The following is a 24,449-nucleotide window of genomic DNA, read 5'->3' on the forward strand; positions in this document are numbered from 1 at the left end:
ATGCCGTCTACAGGGTTGCACAGAGTCGGACACGACTGAAGCGACTTAGTAGTAGTAGAAAATGTTAAAACACATCTGTGGCTCATGTTTTTGTTGGGCAGTTTTGTGCAATGTCCTGCCACTGCTCACTCATTAGAAGTGTCTATCACCACCTAATCAACACCTATCCTCAGAACAGGCCCAGGACACTTTGCCACACACATCAGGAATGTGCACTTTAAGTAACTTCCACTCTTGATTTCAAGGACTACACTACCTGTGCTTCTAAAAACAAAAAACTTTTTCACTCCATCTGTCATCAAATTCTGCTTTTTCCTTGAAATAGTTCCTAAATCTGCTCTTTTCTCTTTCTCTTTCACTGAATTTGAATACTCTTTTCTCACCCAACTCTCCACTTCTAATATATCCTATACCTTTGAGTATGTCTCTTAAAATGGAAAAACAAATGCACATTAAATTTAATATCACAGGCAATTTCTGACCTCCATGATACCCGTCTCTCCCTGGATCACCAATTTTTTTTTTTTTCCCCATATTTCATTAACCAACGACCGTGATTAAGAGCTGACTCACTGAAAAAACACCCTGATGCTGGGTAAGATTGAGGGCAGGAGAAAAGGGCAACAGAGGATAAGATGGTTGGATGGCATCATTGACTCAATGGACATGAGTTTGAGCAAACTCTGAGAGGTAGTGAAGAACAGGGAAGCCTGGTATATTGTACTCCACAGCATCTGAGAGTCAGACACAACTGAGCTACTGAACAACAAGTGATTATTATATGCCCGGAACTGTGTGAAACACTTTTCCAATATCAACTCATTCAGTCCTCATAGCTTCATTATGAAGATTATTCTACTGTCCTCATTTCATCGATGGAAAAACAACACAGAAAAGTTTGTTTCCCTTGGGACAGAGCTGGTCTTCCCCCTGGAAGATTTATCTGTCAGGGTTTGCCCTACACAGGGAAGGATGAACAGCAGCAGCTCTGAGTCAGTCTTATGCTTTCCCTTGATCACTATCTTCCATGCGGTTATGATCTATCTGTTCTCTATCTCATTGTGCCAGGGTCCTTCCTTTTGATTTCCCAGATAGCAAAAATCCAATGAAATACTTTGGTCACCTGATGTGAAGAACTGACTCATTTGAAAATACCCTGATGCTGGGAAGGATTGAGGGCAGGAGGAGAGGGGGACAACAGAGGATGAGATGGCTGGATGGCATCACCGACTCAACGGACATGAGTTTGAGTAAACTACGGGAGTTGTGGATGGACAGGGAGGCCTGGCATGCTGCAGTCAATGGGGTCTCAAAGAGCTGGACATGACTGAGCAACTGAACTGAACTGAATGCAGATTTTAATCCAAATTATGGAAACTAAAAACTCTAAATAAAACAATTTTTTACATTGTAAATGGTTTTCAGTTTACCGAGCATTTGAGGTAAAATTATAAATTACTAGTGTGTAGATGGGAGAAAATTTGTCCATTGTGATCCTAATTTTTGGAGAAACTGACTTATCTCAAAGAAGTTTTTTTAATGGTTTTCTAATGGTGGAGCTTGAGGCATTGTGATAGATCACTGAGTGGGAGAATAATGGTATCACTGGGAACATTGCTTACTCTCCCTGCATTTTTAAATAGTTAAGTTATTTCACTCATGCACACATATCCTGTTTGACTCACAAAGGGGATTTGAGGCAGTTTTCAAACATAAGTACAATGTAACAAGATTAAATAAATTGATGAAGAAATTGTTACTGTTACTCATTTTCTCAGTGGCAAGAATCCAAATCTCTGTTCCAGTTGCTAGCATATTCATTATGGCCTGAAAAACAGAGGCATAAGGCACACTCCAAAACCACAGACTCTTTTCTTTAGTAGGGCTTTGCCCCAGTCGACCTGCTGAGCTAAGCTAGAGCTATCATGGGTACTGAGTGACCCCTCCAACTCTTTTATTTTTCAATATTATTGAGGTAGAGTTGACATGTAACACTGTATTAGCTCAAGGTATACAATTTAAGATTTGATATGTATCTATATTGTGAAATTATTACCACTATAAGCCTAATTAACATCAACCACCTCAGACAGAAACTGCTTTCTTGTGATAAGAACTTTTAAAATCTACTCTTACTAACTTTCAAATATGCAATGTAGAATTTTGAATGGCAGTCACCATGCTATACATTACATCCCCAGAATGTATTTATCTTCTAACTGGAAGTTTTTACTTTTTGACCACCTTCACTGATTTCCTCCACCTCTGACAAACTCCCATCCCTGGCAACCACCAGTCTGTCTCTGTTCTACACATTTGTTTAGCTTTTAGATTCCACATATAGGTAAGATCATACAGAATTTGTCTTTCACTGTCTTATTTCACTAAACATAATGCCCTCAAGGCCTACCCATGTTGTCACAAATAGCAATTTTTTTTCTTTTTTATGACTGAATAATATTTCGTTGTGTATATATGTCACATTATCTTTATCCATTCATCCACTGATCAACATTTAGGTTACTTGAATGTGTTGGCTACTGTAAATAATGCTGCAATGAACATGGGGGTGCAGATATTTTTTTGATATAGTGATTTAATTTCCTTTGGATATATACCCAAGAGGGAAATTGCTAAACCAGAGGGCAGTTCTAGTTTTAACTTTTTAAGGAACCTCAAAAATCTCACTGTTTCCCATTCTGGCTGCACATATTTATATTCCCACCTGATTACTTTTAAAGATGAGTTTAGAGATCAACCTAATAAGTTGATTTGAGCTTCCTTTTCTCTGGACCCTTTTCAGGTTCCTACTGGGCCTTTAGACACAGAGTGCCTCCCGAGCAGAAGGCACTTCCAGTCCTCGGCTCACCACACCAATTTCTTAGACAGAAAAAAATGGAAATGAAGACATATGAGTGATGTCTCTCAGCTTGTTTTGTCTTTAATTTGGTTAGTTCTTTCACTAAAATCTCTACCTTCTCCTTCACTATGGTAGCATAATTTAGTTAAGCTAGGAATTCCATTTTGACTTCGAACTATTTTAGAGTCGCCTCTTCCCTGAGGATGGAGTAAGGCTTCTAAAGTATCTTTGGAACTGGAAGTGTTGGGGAGATGGCAGGAGCCAACTGAGTCAGCAAGAGAAAAGACTGCACATGAAAAACAAGGATCGTGGGTGGATTGTAAAAGAAGTCACATGGAAGATGAATAAACGAGAACACGCAACTGAAGACACTGTACACTTGCTGGAAGTGGTCTACAAACGTGTTTCTGAGCTTCCTAATAGCCAAAGGAAAGAGAAACACAATAATTTATCAGTCAAAACATCCATATTGCGAAGTCAACACAGTCTCTCAAAGAAATAGAGTTTTTTTTTTGGACTTTAGACCATTAAAAAGATTTTGTCCCTACATTCTTATTAAGAGGACTATATGATACAGTGCATGATGTTCTCAATAACATGCCTTTACTACATTTCCTAGAACTTATCACATCTCTTGCTCTGGGTGCAAATCAGTAAAAGCAAATCTAAAAGGGCTGTTTTCTCTGGGTAACATACTATACAGGATAGCCAACACTTTTTTCATAACAAATAAATCACTGGGAGCACTAGTATATTAAATTTGTAATTTTTAAATTGGGGCTTCTCTGGTGGCTCAGTGGTAAAGAATCTGCAGGCCAATGCAGGAGGCCTGGGTTTGATCCCTGGATCGAGAAGATCCCCTGGAGAAGAAGATAGCAACCTATTTCCAGTATTCTTGCCTGGGAAATCCCATGGACAGAGAAGTCTGGCAGGCTAGAGTCCATGGGGTCACAAAGGAGTTGGACATGACTTAGCAACCATATGTACCATATGTATACATAAGTATATAATTTTTAAATGATTTCTATCAGAGAAAATTAATATTGACCATTTAGGTGTCCCTTTGTAGGCTTTTTTCCCCCATTGTTGGAGTTCGCCCTACTAGGAGAACTTCTGCCCATGGGATCCTAACTTTGTAATTTATCCACAGGTAATTAGATCAAGGTAAGCTCCTGACCCAAGGGTAACCTGTTGTTAGGCTGAGCTGAGTTAATCAGATTTCTCCCACCAAGAAATTAAATTAGGAAACACAAATCCTGCAATAGTGATTTACTCTGAAAAAAAGAGCTGACAGGACTAGAGTGAGTTGCTTGGATAGTCAAACCATAGCCACACCACAGTTGTAGAGAAACAGAATCCTTGTCACTTGAGAAGGAAGTCAGCTTCCACACATCACTGCTCCATCACCTGCAGGTGTCTCTTATCAGAGGAGAGAAGAAAGACAGTCTTTTCTCAGGCTCTCCACCATGTAATTTCCCCTGCCTCCACACTTTCAGACAAGTCCTGCCTTCAACATCTTTTCTAAGAAAATGGCAGGGTACCTAGGAGCCACTGCCCTGGTGAAGGGAGGGATAAAGGAAGCAGATGCTGGGGTTAATAAGTGACTGACTGACTGAGATGATTATTAAACTAGTGGTAACATGGGAGGGTCTGATGTTTACACTGTTAAATTTATTTATTTATGACAAGGCACATCGGAACACTTTGAAATGAAACCTTTACAACAATCTCATGCACTGTGGGAAACAATGCCTCAAGATCCCAAAGCAAGAAGTGGACACTCGACATCAATGGGATGTTAAGCATTTACTTGAGCTCTTGCAGATTAAGAGGACTGTTTGCTATAACAGGAGACCCAGGAAAATCAATACTGCAACAATTACCTCTCTCGTATTGAAGCACCTGCCAGCAACAGTGCCTTTGAGATTCCATTTCATGCTGCAGACCGGCAGCTCCATTTCCTAATGGACAAGCATTTCAGCTCCTACTGCTTAGGTCTCAAAAACACAAGTATCCTTCCAATATCTTATTGATATCCTGATAGATGGCTATAAAATAGTCTGCTCTGGAAAAGAGTCCCAATCCAGAGTGAGCACTTGCTTTATCAGAAAGTAATGTCTGAGTTGGCTGAGATAATCAAGGCATAGCTGAAGATGCTGCCTACTCTCCACAATTACTATCCACCTATCCACTATCCCAGGAGGGTCATACCTCCCTCCTGGCAAGGGGCTAAGCACATCCTCAGAAAGGTGAGCATTATGGACACTGGCAGTGCAATGAGAGCATGCCACGACTGGAATGAAGGACACTCAGTTCCAGACAGATCCGAACTCACCTCTCTGCTGTGTGCCCAAGGCACCCCTTTGTTCACCTGACATCAACACAGACCAAATACAGCAAGACGAGTAAAATGGGAAAAAAGTACAAAGCCAGAAATAAACAAGAAAGTTTTGATAATCTGCCAAGAGGACACTCTGGTTCTGAATATTAGAAGATGGAGAAATAGAGTGAAGAATTAATGGAGCTACACACCATATTATTCTTTTTAGACAAAACTGCATGTTCTGTGGAGAAAGGTTATTTGGTTCAAGTGATAAAGAATGCCAGTTCTGAAGGCAGTCAGTCTTCAAAACTAAGATTTCAAAGATTTGTTTTGATTTTTCAAAACAGTCCTGGGTGTTCATTGGAAGGACTGATGTTGAAGCTAAAACTCCAATACTTTGGCCACCTGATGTGAAGAGCTGACTCATTGGAAAAGACCCTGATGCTGGGTAAGTTTGAGGGCAGGATGAGAAGGGGACAACAGAGGATGAGATGATTGGATGGCATCACTGACTCAATGGACATGGGTTTGGGCGGACTCCGGGAGTTGGTGATGGACAGGGAGGCCTGTCATGCTGCAGTTCATGAGGTCGCAAAGAGTCGGACACAACTAAGCGACTGAACTGAACTGAAGATTAAGTGAGAAGAGAGTAATTGGTGACAATGACAATCCTTCAACAAAAACTCTGGCTGAAAATGAAGGGAAAGAGAAAGACTCAGATTAAAGAGAAGATTATAATTTTTAGTGTTAGGGAGACCTGAGGATGTTTATAGGCTATAGGAAGAGATACAACACTGGTACGTGTTGTAGTATGGAGTTTGGGGTCACAAAGAGTTGGATATGACTGAGCAACTGAACCTAACTGAACTGAAGAAACTTTGGGACTACCAGTCCCATGGTAAGACCACAACCAAATATACAGAGAAAGGAAAATTTGCAAGTCTGCATCAAAGTAAGAATATAAATAAACAATATCAAAAGAAAGTGAACTGGATGCTCTAATTGCAGTTAGACAAGAAGTATGATGTAGAGAGGAAAGTGTCCTCTGGTGCTATTGTGGAGCTAGTCCTGGAGTAACTCTTGCATGTATTGCCTATTAACCCAGTGACCTTGAGCTATCAGCTACACATTTGTAAATAAGGAAAATAATATATTCTGTACAGGATAAGTATATAGATTAAATGAGATCAAGGATTTTTAAGTTTTTGGTTTGTAAAAGGCATTCAAGTACACGTTTATATCTCCATTTTGATGTTGGTTTGACAATGTTAAGATGGATGGAACATCACAGATCCCAGAAACTAAAGGAATATTAAAGACTTCACTAGAGAGGACAACTGTACCTTATTAATCAGTTCTCCTCCATGTTCCTTCTGAGAGAACTAGTCCCTTTTATAAACGCTGAGAAAGCAGGTCTTTGTTTTGCGTGGAACTGCACAACATAGCGACAAGGCATCTTCCCAGGTTTCACTGATGCTTCTTGAGATAATATTCCTATACGTGGCTGCTTTCACTCATAGCATATTTATCCTTCCTGTTTCTTCTGGTATTAGCTCCCTAAACTTGGCTCTGTCCCCCAGTAGGACACCTAAAATTGAAGGTGTTCAGACAGCTGAGAGCCCACAGGATCTGGATTCTTCTTTCTAAAAATGGTACAAGGTACCAATGTTACATGCCTAAAAACAAATACCTTGGTATTTTTAAGTAAAATATTTTTAAAAGCTCAAAAATGCAGAAAATAACAGACATATACATGCGATATGGTTATTTTTTTGACCCATTTACAGGTAGCCACCCACAGTTAAAAACACAACATTGAACAATAAAATACTAATCAGCCATAAAAAAGAATGAAATATTGCAATTTGCAGGAAGGTGGATGAACCTAGAGATTACCATACTAGAACCTAGAGATTACATATATTAGAAAGAAAAAGACAAATACAGTATGATATGCAGTTATAGGTAGAATCTAAAATAAGACACAAATGAACTTATTTATGAAACAGACTCGCAGACATAGAAAAAAGACTTGTAGTTCCCAAGGTGGGTTAGGTAGGAGAGGGATGGATGGAGAGTTTGGGATCAGCAGATGCAAACTATCATACAGAGAATGGATAAATAAGATCCTACCTGCTGTATATCATCAGGGAACTATTCTATACTAAACCATAATGGAAAAGAATATGAAAGAGAACATATATGTGTGTGTGTATATATGCACACATATATCTGAATCACTTTGCTCTACACCAGAAACTAATGAGCTAATACAACATGGTAAATAGAATATATTTTAATAAAAAATAAATTAAGAAAAAAAAAAACACATCATTAAGGAAGTACATCCTAAGCAAGTTGTGCAGAAAAGCTCCTCCTCTGAGTACTGTGCTAACTCATCCTGAAGATGTTTGCCTGCTTCTCTGCTCTCATGTGCAAACCCCCCATAATCCCTCAGTGGCTCTAGATAAGAGGAGAGATACTCTATGTGGCCAAGGCTTCTAGGATCTCCAGAATCTGCCCAAGCCACTCCTAGCTTTATAGGATTTTGGACTAGGCATGTTATTGGCAATACTTTGCTGAACAGCTGGGAAACTAAGGATTTTCCAGAAAGCTAAGACTCTGCAGTAAGGTAGGAGGACTCTGACAGATAGTTGGTTCTTAAAAATATTTCTTATATGGGTGAATGAAAGAGTTAATGAAAGAGAAAAGTTAAAAGGAGATTTTACAGTGTACTTCTAACCTTTGGCAAATCTCATTTTGTATATTGATCTTGTATCTGGCAACCTTGATAAACCCACTTTTAATTCCAATAACTCTTGGATTTTTTTATATATATCATCACATTACTTATGAATAGTGACAGTTTACTTTTTCCTTTTTGTCCTTATGCCTTTCTTTTCTTCTTGCCTTAACATCCAGCCTAGGATATCAAGTACATTTTTGGATAATGGTGATGGTAAAAGGCTTTCTTTTCTGCTTCCTGGGCTCAGAGAAAAAGCTTTTCACATTTCACCATTAATCAAGATGCTTACTGTAAACTCATTGTCACTACATTTTACCAAATTGTATTCCTTATATTTTTAGTATGCTAATTTTTAAAATAAATGAAAGAGCTTTTTTCCCCAGAGGATCAACTAAACAGAATATTATATAGTACTAAAAGTTGGAAGAGTAGCTAACATTTGTTGGTGTTCATTTTGAGTCAGGTATTACTCCAGGTATTTTATATTAAATAATTTAATGGTCATAACAATTACTGAGAAAGGTTCTTTTAATACAAACATCTTTCAGATGAAAAACCTGAGGTCCAGAGGTTAAGTACCTTGACCAGGATCATACAACTTATAAGTTGAGGAACTGAGATTTGAATCCAGGAATCGCTATGAAATATTGTCATTTCCATGATCCTCCTCCACAGAGCTAATATATAAGGTAAATTATATTAAGCCCTAGACATAGAACCAAATGCAAAGTAGGTGTTTAATAAATGCCAGTTCCTTCTGCTCATCTACTATCTTCTGAATGAGTAAAACAAAACAAAGAAATCATATATTCCAAAGCTTAAGGCTTAATTTGAGCTGATTCTACTCTACAACTTTTCATTTCTTGGACTGTGAGAAGAGAGGATATAATCATGAACTTACTCCAATTAAGCAGATGATTTCAGTTTCTAAAACTTTCTGACTCAGAGAGGTGAAGGTCCTGATCACACATTTTGCTTTCATTTTTCCCCACTTCATCCTGAGAGCAGCAGCCAGGACATGTGTCATTCTAGCTACATTACTGTCACATTGTTTTATCTTCAGAACTCAAGTTCTAGCTGAATGCAACATGATCAAGTTAATGTTATGTAAGTGTTAATATATCAAGCAAGTTCAAGATACTTCATAAAAGCTGGTCAGAACATCATACTATTAATAATTTCCCCTCAAACATTCTTATGGACTTTCTTTGCTCTTTCTTTTCTGTTGCATACACATACGGTTTGAAGTACTTTGTTTCTCTTGGGGTTTTTTTTAATGCCCTTAACCACTATTTGTGTGCTTTTAGCTACATTTATACACACTATTTTATAAATATTTTTTCTACATCTCTCTCTCCCATAGAAATGTGTGCACCTTGATGAAAGGCACTATTTCATGTTTATTGTGGTATCCCTACCACCTTGCACAGAGCATGATAATAGTAATGGTTAAATAAATCTTAGCTGAATGGATGGATGAATGAATAACCCAACCAACAATAACCCTTTAGAGCTCCATTTTGGGTTCTTTACTGACATCCCTCACTTCTATTGCCCAAATTTCCATGGACGTGGAAGTACGTGTTTGTCTTTCAGCTTCAGAAATATCATCCCTTTTCTTCATGCTATTATGTGTTGAAATTGCTTCCCAGATGATGGGCAGTTTGCTTTTTTTCCCCTTTGGTTTACCTAACATGACCCTCCATAATCTCTTAGACATGTTACCAGTTTCCTTTCCTTTCCTTACTGATCTGCATTTAGCAAGTGAAGGAAAGCAAGGAACTGGTTCAGAGGAGTTCAGCCTCTAGCGTTTTGTTTATTCACAAGGCTGCCAGAAATTACAGGCTGTTCCTCAATGCAGTTCTCTGCAAATAGACATCTAAACACCACAGAAGTCTGTGCTTATGTAATTGTAAGGCTTTAAGTCAGAAAAACAAGGAACTGACATTGTTTATCTATTCAACTCCCCCCAAAAATGTCTGAGGTTGAATTGCAGCTGGTTGATCATTTTGGCTTAAAATCTGAGTCCTGACTTTGGGGACTGGGTAGATGGATAGAGGGCATCCACAAGGTAATCCTACCTGCTGCACCTTCAGCCTAAGAGTATATTTTTGTGATGAAGTGCTTTTGTGGTGTGCATTTGCATGCAGTCATTGGGTGTGCGCGCGTGTGTGTATGCATGCCTAGTTGAAATATGGATGGTTTCTTTCATTCAGCTTGAATATAAAAGCAGCTCCCTGAATTGCCTCAGGGTACTTTTCAAATTCCCTGTGATATCACCCAGTTGGAATTATGTGCACTCATTTTCTAAATTCTGCAAAGAAAATTGTTGAATTCTCTGTGACATTTACCATAACTCTGAAAATGTATGCTGTTTCCTTTTTCCTTTTCTCCCACCCCTCTTCCCATTTCAAAAGCATACATCTTCTCCCTGCTCCATCTCCTTGAGTGTTAAATGCTTTTAGAAAGTGTTCATTTTTATTATCAGCCATCTTGCTCTATTTTATTTGCTACAGAATCATTCATAGTCTAGTCTGATTCTTGGCTATAAAAAGAGAATACCATTATTTGGTATATCCCAGTAGTGAATCTGTCTCATATGTGTTAAGTTTAACTCAGCAATATCAAAATCCTACATGGATGAATATATTGAATAAAATATACTCCAAATTCCTAAAGAAAAAGAAACACAGTGACACAGTGTATGGAGTCTTAATCTCTCCTTTTCTCATGATTACCCACTTAAACATTTCCCTTGGCTTTCTATTAACAGGTGTTCTCACACTATAAGGTATCTTAAAATCCCCTAGGTAGATTGTAAAAACTGTAGTTTCTTCACAACCTGCTCTCAGAGATTCTGATTCAAGAAGTCTGGGTTGGGACCTCAGAAGCTGTATTTCTAAGAAGTAATCCTGTTGGGTTTAATGCAAGAAGCATAGGGATCACATTTTGAAAAGCACTTGACTGCTATAATCCAAACTTTTCACATTGAACTACATCTTCTATCAACTATCTCCATCACTGTCTTCTCTTTACCTGACGCTGCCCTAAATCTTCACAGTCCATCTTTGCTGACCTTCTCACCACCTCTCCAGAGATCCCCATGCCTTATATCACTTCATCTTTGCATGTGCTCAAAATGTCCTTTCCCTCTGCCTGGAAGAATTTCTACTTATTTTTTCAAAATCTTTTTTTTTTTTCTCATACTAATTTTTATTCTTTCAGTTGCTTTGGTTCATGTTATATGACTACTTGTGGCATAATTATGACTAGTTATGATGAAACAGTAGTTTCATCTGTCAGCTCACAAAGCAAAAATTCAATTTATATATATATATATATATATATATATATATATATATGTCCTTTTGAAACACTTTTGCATAAATTGAAATAAAGATACTCATTGCTCTTCAAGATCCATTTCCAGTATCTCCCCTTGGTGCAGCTGAAGCCAGCAACATTTTTTGTTATGAATGAATCAATCAATAATCACTTATCAAATACCTGCTAAGTACTAAATGCTAAAATATATGCAATCTCATTTAGTTCTTTCAATCCTACAGGGACCATTTATCTTTCTCATTTTACAGATGAGGTCACTGAGTGTTGGAGATAATAAGTGATTTTTTTCTGAAGTTAAAAAGCTGTTAGATACCAGGATAGATAATCAAACCCACCTGCAATGATTCCATAGTAAATACTCTTTCCTCTCCCTCACAGCCTTTCATAGCTTCTGTTCAGTGAATTTCCATATCACTTTATCTGTAATTCATTATGACCCTAATCAGACTGTACTGTGCATATTCTTTATAGGTTTCTCTTAGGTGCTATATGGTATCCTCCTCAAGGTCAGGGGCCAAGCTGTCTGCTCAGTAGTTAGATACAGTAGACATGCATCATATTAATTGACTAACTGAATGAACAATATACTAAGTGAACATAAGCCTATATTATTATGTACTAACTGTGGTGGATAGTCATCACTTTAAAGCCACTCAATATGCATTTCCCTTTAAAATAGCTTCCTGATTTACTACTGGGATATCATCCTTTCCCCATTGCATTATAGGCAGTATAATTCTAGGCAACTTTCTTATACAAAAGAAACTGAAAAAGATAGAGAACTCTTGCATGGTGGCTCAAGTATTGGGGGAATATTTTAAGTTCATTCTTTTTAGCAATGGCAACAGTTCAGATTATTGAGATAGCTGTCAGGTTCCTGCCTCTTTGGTTCCTACCTATCTTCAAGCCCCATTCCTCAGCACTCCAGAGTCCCTGTGAATCCTCCATGTCCAGACAATAAATTCCCTCCTTTTAGACACAGTCTCTGTTACTCTCAGTCAAAAATCATAACTGATTGTCTATTCTTCAAAGAAGCCATTTTAGCTTTCCTTGCTACACAGTATGATTTTTACAAGCAACCAAAAATATGAAGTAGAACTAAATAAGTAAAAATTACATGTTACTTTTAGGAGGTGAGCGTTGATAAGCAACCTTTAACATCAAAATGCTTTTAAAGCCTTATTTTGAGCTGATTATTCATGTTGACCCTTCTTATGAAATGGAAGCATGGTTTTTATTCACATTTTATAAGACAAGCCATTTATGGTGTCCAGAGGCAATGCAAATTTGTGATTCATAGTTATAAATGGCAATAGTGGCCACTGAGTTTGACATCATTTGCCCAAAGGGATTAATAAGATTTTATGAGTTTTTGCCAATATTTGCTTACTTGCAGATGTGATTAGACAAGGGCAGAGACTCTGCTGAGAGAAAGCAAAGAATTGGAATTCACAGCATAATAATAATAATAAAAGCTTATAAAGATTAATGTACTTTGAAAGGGAGTATTTACATGCCTAGATAAAAAGCTCAGATTTGAAAGGTGATTTGCTGGTGCACAGAATAAAATGTAGAACTATTTTCAATAAACTTAGTGGCTAATAAAAGCTTTGAAAGAAGAGGATATTCATTCATTCATTCTTTCCTTCTTTGAACCAACCTTTATTGAACACTGGCTATGTGCTAGGAGCTGGGAATGAAAAAATGAACAAATTACAGTCATATAGAGGAGGTAATATCTGATCTGCACTTAGATAAATAAGTGGATTGTTTCAGCTCATGTGTACCTTGGTACAGTAGAACCATTCATTCTTTTTCTCAATCAATAATTTATAAAAAGTATGCAGCTAGCATTTACTCTGATCAAATGATTATGCTAGATTCTTTGACATAGGCGAAAGGCACATCAAGAAGCCTAAATAGTGGTTCCTGCCCTAGAGAAGCTTACAGTCCATTCAGAGAGCTATTATAGTATGAAAACTTCACAAAGTAAAAAAGAATGATATGAGAAAATGCGTATTTCAATAACTATGTAGTAAGTGCTGCAAGTGCTTTAAGAGTTGAGAAGTGAAATTAGAGTGTGAGAACAGGACTGGGGAAGGCATCATGAAGTATATGGGATTCAATTCAGTTCAGTTCAGTCGCTTAGTTATGTCTGACTCTTTGCGACCCCATGGAGTGCAGCACACCAGGCCTCCCTGTCCATCACCAACTCCCAGAGTTTACTCAAACTCATGTCCATTGAGTAGGTGATGCCATCCAACAATCTCATCCTCTGTCGTCCCCTTCTCCTCCCGCCTTCAATCTTTCCCAGCATCAGCGTCTTTTCAAATGAGTCAGCTCTTCACATCAGGATGGGATTCAACATAGAATCAAAGGAGAAAAAAAGCTCAGAACTGAAAAGTGAACTTAGAGATATTTCATGCATTTCCTCACCCTTGCCCTGCACCCCCTCTCCCAATTTTACAGATTAACAATCTGAAATTCAGAAAGATTAAGTGATTTGTACAAATGTAGACAGCAACTTACAGAGCCAAAATTCGACTAATAATCTTAAAAGATATGATAGGAAGACAGAAAAGAGAGAGTTGCTGAGACTGTACTGGGGAGTCGTGTTATTTGCTGTAGCCAATCAGGCTCCTCTGTCCATGGGATTTCCCAGGCAAGAATACTAGAGTGGGTTGCCATTTCCTTCTCCAGGGGATCTTCCTGATCCAGGGATTGAACCAGGGCGTCCTGCATTGGCAGGCAGATTCTTTACCACTGAGCCTCTAAGGAATTCCTTTGGGGAGTAGTGGGAAGTTTAAATGCGTAGCAGGGGGAGGTGACCATGAGGTTTTTGAAAGCAGGAGATGAGATTTACTGTTTCAAGAAAGGAGATGCACTTGGAAAATTCTGAGCACACAGTGGTCCTAGCAGCTTGGGAAGTTGGTTTGAAAAAAATGAAAAGCAGAGGATTCATCATAGACAAACTGCATTCAAGATTATAGTAAAGGATCAGAAAGCACATATCCAGCTTTTTCCAATATACTATAATATCCACAGTTAACAACATTCAAGAGACCTGACAATATTTAGTTATCATTTAATGTTTCATTTCAATCTAACATTTTAATGTTAAAAGGCTTCTCTTTCAGAAACCCAACCACAACAAAACACAGCACCATTATGTAAAAAACAAACAAACAAACAAAAAAAAACCAATCTGGTAGGCACATTATATTCTCAGTTCCAGCAATATACTGACCTAGACTCCACATCAACAAAGTTGGGTTTCCAGGAAAAGAGACAAAAGACCAAATTTACTAACATTCTTATGCAGAATTGCTCATGATGTCTTATTGACTAAATAGCCATTTGAATGAATATGTGAATGGATGAATGGATATATAGATGGACAGAAGAGTGAAAATAAATGAAAAGTTACCATGGCAAAGTCTGGAAGATTATTAAAGAAATTTCTGAAACATCACCTTGCTCTAAGTAGCAAATCCCATGTTTTCCCTCAAAAGATAGAAACCTTCTCAAAAATGCATTTACTATTAACAATGGATACCCAATGGAAGAGGAAGGATGAATTTTATTTGGATTTAGCTGGTTTCTGTTGATGGCACCCTTCTCGTAAGAGGCCAGAGAGGAGTGATAACTTAGTTGATTGTATAATTCATAAACATAAACTTTGAAATAAGATAAGTATTTCAAGGAACAATTTAAGTGAAGTAAATGTTTATTATTGATTGCATTTGAGAATATCAACAGGCACAATGCAAAAGGTACACAGGATACATGGAGTTTCTCTTGTAAATATCAATACTACATTGTTCTGCAAAGAAAACTGAGCATAAAGAGACAGTTAAACAAACAAACTTATACAAGTATAAGCACTTACATAATAAGAGTAGGTACTGAGAAACCGATATTGATGTTTTATTATGGTATTTGATTTGTTCATCATAAATATTCAGCTTGTTGTTACATTTAATAACCATAAAATGTAATTACACAGTAGTTACCAATGTCATTTTAAGTTTATTTCAAATCAGCCAGATTTATTCTACAATGCATAGATCCTAAGTCACAATAGAGCTCTTAGAATAATCAATATTTAATTAACTTATAATTACTCATACTAACTGCCTTTTAAATGTAAATTAAATGCTACCATGTGACATTTAAAGGGATTATCATTTTTCCTATTAGGTCACTGTATATTATGTTTATTGCCATAATTTATTCTTATTACTAGTGAGAGTGTTTGTAGTCTCAGTAGATGTATAAATTTGCAGAACATTAAGAAAAACAAGGCACTAATAACTCTGTTGTACTATCTTCTAAAGCTATAATTTAGAAGGAGAATAAATAACTTTTTTTATTTAAATTAGCAATTCTGATCTTGCTCACAGGGACATACTGACTGCTCTCTGCTCAAACTTCCCAGAGGCTGAAAGGAATTCCCTCATTTACAACAAATGCCCTGGTACTCTGCAGCGAACAGCCAGGGTCCAGGTGTGAAAAGATTGCCCTGATCTAGTTTAGATGATGTTCTCTGCTGAGAGATTCCATTCCCTTGAAAGCTGTAGAAATTTTTTTCAGGCCTTGGGTGCCATAGAGAAGGTAGGAATTCCAATGCACTAAATGGTACTCCACTGGTTAGAAGGCATTTATCAAGTATGTAACCAGAGAAGCAGGACTTATGAACAAGAGGCAACTTCAGCTAGTAGGTTAGAAATGGTTTCTATTAATAATTAGACTGTTAATTTTTGAGAAGGCTAGCAATCAGTCTTGTATCTTTGGTAGCCTTCATGGCATCTGGATCTGTGACTGATCTACTATTGCAAACACCTTTCTATTATTTAATTTGCTATACAGCAGGAATCCCTAGTAATTTATTTGTTAAGGAAAGGCCTCTGACATTAACCCTAAACCACTCTAGAACTAGAATCAAGCTACAGTTAAGAAGACTGAATTCAAAGATGCCTATGAAATCAGGAGATTCCAGGGAAATGCTATGGCTTTCAACAGAGAAATCCGTGTCCACAGTCCACTATAACATGAATTCCAATGAGAGTGGCAACTGACTCTAAGTTCAGGAGAGGCTCTGTTGGCAGAGTATCTTCAAATGACATACACGTTCAGTGGTTGTGGTTACTGACACTACATTCCAGTATTACAGGTATAAGAGGGATACCTGGAGACTATGGTGACCAGACATGCAGGCCTGCTCTACAGGGAGCAACTGTGACTCTAGCCAACTGCCTGCATACTTCCTAAGTTTTTTTTTTTAATTATGGAAATCCAGATTTTTATGTGAAATCTGATCATATGGCATCTAATTTGATTTTTTTTTTTTTCAAATATGAGTTTCCACTGCACAAGGAACATGAATCACAACTTAGAACTCTATGGTGGTCAGTTAGCAACCTTTACTCTGTTGTGTCTAACACATATTCTTCACTCCAATTCAATAGCTTCCAATCCCTTTACTGCTCCACACTTGAATGCCTGTCATTTTTGCCACCATTTCCAGATCTAAATATATCATTCACTGCCTTGAACTTTTCTGAGATTTCTTGTTGTCTGGAATAAAGTCCAAATCTTTGGTGAACTCCACTAGGTCTTATCTACAGTCTTAATTTTAACTACCTTAGGGCTCAAGGTTCTTAAATTAAAAAAAAAAAAAACAAACTTCAAACGATTCACAGCTTCTCAAGTACATCATGCCATTTTGCACGCATATGTGAATATACATGCTATTCTAAGTGAAATGTCTCCCTGTTCCTGTCCCCTCTGCCTGGACAATCCTACTGAGTCTCCTGAGTCAGAGTCAGTGACTCCTCCTCCATGAAGATCTTCCTGCTTATATTTTTCATTTCTCTTTCCTTTGTGTTCCAGTAGCTCCTTTAGCATTTATTACATCAGATTGTAAATATGTATTTATTTGTCTCTTCTTATTAGACTCTGAATTCTTTGGGAGCAAAGAATAACCCTCTTCACCTTTGCATTCTCTGTGCCCAATAAAGTTCTTGGTTTTTATTAATATTTTATGAATAAATGACAAATCCGAAGTTGACATCTTGCTATTTTGTTGGCAAAGCACAGATTTTATAAAATATGAACTGTATTTAGGGATTATGTGTTAGATATGTACGTGTTCATGGAAGAGGTGAGTGAACAAGTTAATGTATCAGCCAAATTATAGCAGATGGCTATAGGAAGTACATGCTAGTTACCGGACAAATAAACTGAAATGGCACTGAAGCAAGGCTGAAAAGATTGTAAAAGAAGCCCGGTTTTAAGGGAGAATGAATGGCCATGAGATAAGTGCTGATATAAAAGTTTGAGAGACAAACTTTGAAAAGCAGCCTGTGAGAAAGTGAAAACTGGGTAGTACCCAGGTTTTGATTAATCTAAATATTCCATATTTTGCCATCAAGGAATTTTGAACCTGATTCTAAGACCCACCCATGAGAAAAGGAAATAAGGACAGGTTGGTAGACATGCTGTGAGAGACAGGAATGAGGCTGGATAAAGGGTGCTGATTGTGCTATGGTACAAATGTCGAACAGGTGATCTGGGTTTTGGTGTACACCACCTCAGTGTGAACTTTAGGCAAAGCATTTAAATTCTGCCTGCCTTTATGTCTCCATTTGTAAAATAAAGGATTTTGATATAATATTCTGAAGAGTCATTCCAATGCACGGGTCTGTGATTCGATTTAGCCTATCATTATCTAAACCACACCTGGAGGAAACTTCCCCAAGCCTAGAATTGCTCAATCTAAGGGGTTGAGAAGATACAGATGTATTGCAATAATCCCAGAAGGTGAGCTCCATGAGGGCAGAGATTTTTATGTTAGGTTTACTCCTATAAAACCTGTATCCAAAATAGTAAATGGCACATACTAGGCTCAGTATTTCTTGACTGAATGAATTGGGGAAATATCTCACAAAGACACTCCAAAACCTATTCTAAGCCTGTACTGTCTACATCACAGTCTTATTAATAAGCTTGTATATGTGTGTGTGTGTATGGTGTATTCACACAAATATAGGTCTCTTTCCTGTACCAACTTCCTACTGTGTTTTGGAACAATTCTATGCAGTGTGTGGTTATTTGTGCCACACAACCACAACATGAATGTGGGTATAGCCATGTGTCAAATGAGTCTCATTCTGTCCTAGATCTATCCACAAATGTCCATTAAAACTCTCCCAGGTATTGTAGGTTCCATTCCTGGAACCAAAGTGAACCCAGACAGATAATAATACGGTCCTCCCTAGAAAGTAGGATCTGAACAATTCTAGTTCAGCAGTTTTCAAGCTGTGCTCTTCATGCCCTTGAATCTCATGATATCACACAAAGAGCTGAATGGGTACGGCTCTGAACTCATCATCTCTTGCACTAACTGGAGAAGTATCATGTTTACCTATCATGTGTTGAGTTTACCATTAATTTTTAATTTGAAGCAAGAATTCAGTGTTTTAAAATGTCTAAAAATCCTTGAATGTTCTATTCAAAATGTCCCAGTTTCTATAAATGAATAATAGTAATAGCTAATACTAATGAGCACTGACTATGTGGTACACTCTAAGAACTTCACCTGTATTCATTCATTTAATCCTCACAACATTTCTTTGGCATAGGTGTTGCTATTATTCTTAGTTTTCAGATGCAGAAACAGGGGAACAAAGAGGTTAGAAAACTTTCTCAAAGTCATGCATAGTTAGTAATTAGCAAAAATTCAAAGTGAGGTGCATTAGCTCCAGGATTCATGCTCTTAAACCACTCCTCTTTACTACTTATACTACCTAGGAAAAGCCAAAAGTAAGCATTCTGTGCCAGCTTCAGAGTAGATTTTGCTGGAAATCTCTTTAATAATTTTTACATGATCCTTCTTGATAGACAACAAAAATTTCAATAATAAGAAAAAAGCAAAAACTGTATCTGACCAGGAACTTTAAAACTCCATCCTGATTCAGTTCTCTCACATCCAAACTCTTGGAATTAACAAGTTGATATGAAATTTGAATTTGTCCCCACACCAGTTTGACTTAAAGGTTTAACTTAATATGGGGCAACACCTCTGTTGTACACCTAACTGGCTCTGGCCCTTTAAGGAAACCCAAATACTTGGTGCCACAGACTCATTAATTAATAAAATGACAAGCTAAAGATACACTAAGGTAGTCACAGCAAACCCCTAGATCCTGCTTGCTCATACCTCACCTGCTGCCTCTCTAAACCCTATCTCCACTCCGCTGTGAACTCTTAGATTGAAAACCCTTATTCCGTCTTGTTTCAGGACCTATTAGTGTTGCTTCTTGGCTTACCATAACCTGATGGGCTCAGACTTGGCTTGCCCCTATCGCTCTCCCAGTCAAGTACTGTCACGTGTTTGAATCCTGCTTTAGTTCCTGTCCTTTGGAACACAATTTCCAACACTAGCTTGTGTCCTGGTCTAGGATACCCAAGTCCCTCTCCTCTAGGGCTGTATATAGATGTTGCCCTCCTCAGTTTCACCTAAATGCTAGTTTATTCCAGTTCATTGTGCAGAAATTTTTATCATTCACCACAGCCAGAGGTGGGTCATTTATAACATGATTAGAGCATCTGAGTATCGACAAGGTGAGCCTGAATGAGTCTTTCAGAAACTCTAAAAAATAAGTTTATAAAGAAAATCAAGAAAAGGAAACTGATTGCCTCACTTCCAAACTGTTACAACTGTCAAGAGCTTTTAAAGAGAGGTTTCAAAACCCAGGCTCAGAGAACTGAAAACTGAACATGTGCTATGGGATATATTCTTGTCACTGAGGGTGGGTCACTGGAGGAAGCCCTCCCTTATACATTAATATACTTACACATTTAGCACTTAATGTAACTTCAGAAATTTAATGGAGTAATTAAAAAAAAAAATCACATATTTACGATTCACCTGGCTGCTACTAATCCTCAACTCTTCACCCAAAGGGAAGAACAAAAATAGACTGATGAATCTTGCTGCATGTGGATTTCCAAGAATTTGTAACTGTATTTCCTACCCCTAAAAGTCATTCAACTTGATGCATAACTATTAAGTCCAGAATCAGAGGAAAGTAGGGTTAGGGTGTTTGTAAATAATACTCTATTCGAATAAAAGAGAGATGGAGTATCCTATGTTCTCAGCGAAGCTATGCTGATTTTAAACCAAGTATAATACTGACTAACTATGCCTGGCAGTTATGCATTAAAGGCATCATCTGAGTGGCACTTTGCCCCACTGGGCCAGTAGAGTTTGCTCTGTTTTTTTAGTCTACAATATTTAGAACACGAGACTGCTCAAAGAGACCCAGGATGCACTCATACTTAAAACAAAGAACAGAAGAGGTATGCAAGAGGTTTAAGGATGTTCGTTTTCTTCTTTCAGAAGAATAGGTTAGGTGGAAGAGTCATAAGCTAGTGAAGCACTACTAGTTACAGATACTGCCCAAGGCATTTGTCATGGTCATGAAGATGTTTCTCAGATCTTTCTCTGTGAGGAGAATGACTGATCTAGGCCTCAGCTGCTGCACTGTGAAATCCACCACTGCTTTCTCACGGAGGTCATGGTTCCCATGAGCTGCTCTTAACTAGCAACTGATTAAGGCTGGCTACTGAGGTGGGTCCATTTCTGGAGAGATGGAACTCCTCTGGTGGGGGACTTAGGCTCAAGGGCTTTTGTAGAACTATGCTACAGCCTAAGAGTGTTCCACCCATCCCTCTGTCCTTCCCTCTCCCCTCCACAAGGGCCACGCCTGCACTATGTTCTGAGGGTTTTCCCAACTACGCTTCTCTCCTTACCCACTTTCCCTTAAGTCATTCCCCTAATAAACCTCTTACGTATATAACCCTGTTTTACTGTCTGTTTCTCAGATGACCCAGACTTACACAATAGTTTTACATACACTGATTTGATTTAGTCTGCTCTTTACAAAAAGCTCATGAAATAGTTTATAATCAAACTTATTATAAAGCATATATAACCTGTTCCTTTAAAGAAGAATGCATGTTCAAGATATGGTAACAGGTGGAAAGAGGTCTAATTCTTGTGTGTATGAACAGTCCAGGGGAGGACCCCAGGCATGGCTGGGCTAAGGATTTTATTCATGTCATCAAGAATTACCATCTTTTGACTCTGAAGTTCTCTGTTTTGGTCCTATTCTATGAGAGCTTATGCTTTTCCTCTATTAACTCCAGGTTTATATCATTCTCTTCAAAACTCCAATGGTAGAAAGCTTCTGTCTTTCCAAACTCCAGTCAAACTCCTAGACATGACTTGATTGACCTGAATCAGATCACATGTTCATACCTGAGGTAATAACTGTGGCCTGGAGGATGGGATACACCGATTGGCTTAATGCTAGAAAAGATCCCACCCTAAAACTGAGGGAAAGATCAGTCTCATTTAACCATGAAGACTGAGAATAGGGAAGACGTGACTTCCATAGTGGAAAACTAGGATGTTCTTTTGAAAAGAAGGGGATAGTTTCCGAGCAACAGAAAATGGAAATCCAGGAATGTTAAACCATTTGCACAAGGAAGTGGTTCTTAAACTTTAGAGCACATCAGAATTACTTTGAGGGCTTGTTAAAATACATATTGCTGGGCTTTACTCTCAGAATTTCTGATTTAGTAGATCTAGATTGAGTTACAGGAATCTGCATTTCTAATAAGTTCCTAGTTGATGTTGATGCTGGTCTGAACCACTGCTCTGAATAAGTAAAATGTATTAACCCTTTTGAGTAATTTCTAAGTTCCAGGCATTACTATTAAGTTTTACATACATTATCTCATTTAGTCTTCACAATAACACTAGGAAGTAATTACTATTACTATCTTTATTTTAGTGTTTTGGGAAGCTAAGTTTCAAAAAGCCTAAGTAACTTTACCAAGGACACATATTAGAAAGTGTCAAAATTGGAATTTAAACTCAAATGGCTCCTAAAGTAAATTTTCTAAGACAAATAGCCAGGAAAGAGGATGATATCTGCCTCAGGAAAGTAGAAACCAACTAGTTCCCCACTATTGGTTTATCCATGGCCTATGTGATTTGAAGTTTGAAAATCAATGAACTACCAGTTCCCCAAGATCATCCATGTTAATTGTATCTTAAGCACATATAGGCACATAAAGTGGTTATAAAAAATGATAATGGTTTCATGCCAATTTACAACCCAGACCAGAAGCCACACTATGGAAATACCTAGAAAGGATATGTTTCTCTCAGATATTTCCTCTGGAGTTCCTGCTACGATGTGAAATTTTAATATCTCATCAACTAGATAGCAGTCATAAACCACCATCTCTTTTTTATCTAGTTTCTAATGCAAGAAGAAGCACATTCTTAATAATGACCTAAACCAAGCTCATGAAATAGTGCTCAAGGATGATGAACTCTAAATTACAAGTGATTACTTTTAAATTCATGGCAACTTTCCTGAGCATTTTTACTACCTGCTTAATTTCTCTAGCAAACCACAGTCATTGTAACCTATAATATAAGCTGTTTATCTAGAGGAAGGAATTACTAGTTTCCTTAAAGGTTTATTGAATTTTAAAGAAGGATTTATCATGTCAGATCATGGTACATCCTGCTATCAAGCACAACCTCATGTTTACCACAACTGAATCATAAAAAATTATTAATTCCAGCCTCTAAATAGCCTGTATTTGAAGTAGGAAAACCACAAAGCTCAGACATGAAGGGAAAAGTAAAAGAATTCATGACAACTAGGATTTTAAACTCTGAATATTAGGAACTATGATTCAATCTCAGGAACTGCATTTATTCAATAAAGAACTGTAACAAATTTGCTATGCACAGGGCCCTGTGCTAAACACTGAAGAGTATGCAAAGAACATTAAAACATGAACACTTCCTTTAAAGAAACAACAGTCTGATAAGGGAACTGATAAAATACTTATGGCTTTTGAGCAACTATAACTAGCTGGATCTCAAATGTGAAATGAAAATTTCTCCTGCCATATAAATAAGTAAGAAATGTCACAGTCATCAGTGATTTCTGACCTCCAAATGTGAATGAGGATTCCCAAAGCTGTGACTCAGGGGATGCCACCACCCTCCATGGTGATTGCTGAGGAGCTGGGGCAATGCAAGAAGCAAGGTCAACAGGAAAACAGGATTGGCCCCAGATAGCTGAGATGCATATGAAAGGAATGAATTCAGTGAGCCCGGAGGCTTGCATCTTCCCATACACAGAATGATACATTCCCTAACTTGATACCTGACCTTCAATGTTCAGACTGCCTGCTGCCTTTGTTGTAAACTTGTATAGAGCCTGACTTCTCCCCTGCCTCCTTCGAGCAGTTTTCTCAGAGTTACTGAGATGTTGTCTCCCAGGCTTGGAGTCCTAAACATTTCCATCAAATAAAATAACCCTTTACTTTCAGGTTGTGACTGTATTTTTTAGTCGACACAGACTAGATACCTAGTTAGGCTAACAACTATAGTGCTCTATCAAGGATATTCAAAAATGCAATAGCTCAAACAAGATGTCCAGGGTAGGTACCTGCTCCAAGAACCAATAAGGGACCCAGGGATTAAAAAATATATATATATATGGTATCTTACCAGTATCTAGAGTCTAGGATCTTTCCATCTTCGTGGACAAAACACAACATGTCACTATGTCCCGGTTCTACCTGGAAGAAAGAAGAAAGAGAACATGGAGACAACAGGTACAATGCCCTAAGGCCTAGGCCTGGAAGTGCACATATTACTTCTGTTTACGTTCCATTGGAAACAATTTAGTCATAGGGCCAGCCCTAATCACAAGAGAAGACAGAAAGCAAGGTCTAGTATTGGGCCCAAAAAAGGGGAGGATGAGTTTTGGTAGTCAGCTAGCAGTCTTCTCTCTCATACTACACATGATTTATTTCACTTGCTCTTCACAACTATACAATGATATCGCTGTTTTAACTTTCACATTACATATGATGTAATCAAGGCTTAGAGAGGTTAAACAACTGTTGCAAGTTCACATTAAGCCCCTGAGTAGAAGAACTGGAATTCACACCGCAGCACACCAGATTTCCAACCTGTGTATGCAGCCATTGTGAAGGGAACTGCAATGATACACTACGTTCGCACCACTCTAAATATGATGGCTTTAATATTCAGTTGCAAAGACTCAGGCATG

At 37.8% G+C, this 24,449-nt stretch overlaps 1 long non-coding RNA gene across 1 annotated transcript in view; it reads right to left on the reverse strand.

The window, feature by feature from the left end:
- LOC133252597 (uncharacterized) overlaps positions 1-23,957 on the reverse strand; it is a 468,796-nt gene extending 444,839 nt beyond the window's left edge. The window contains exon 1 of the long non-coding RNA XR_009737989.1: positions 23,882-23,957. This is a non-coding gene — a long non-coding RNA (uncharacterized LOC133252597). The remainder of the gene's footprint in view (positions 1-23,881) is intronic.
- Between the last annotated feature and the right edge of the window lie 492 nt (positions 23,958-24,449).

The sequence above is a fragment of the Bos javanicus genome, chromosome 8 (assembly GCF_032452875.1).
Source record: "Bos javanicus breed banteng chromosome 8, ARS-OSU_banteng_1.0, whole genome shotgun sequence".
NCBI classification, from domain to species: Eukaryota; Metazoa; Chordata; class Mammalia; order Artiodactyla; family Bovidae; genus Bos; species Bos javanicus.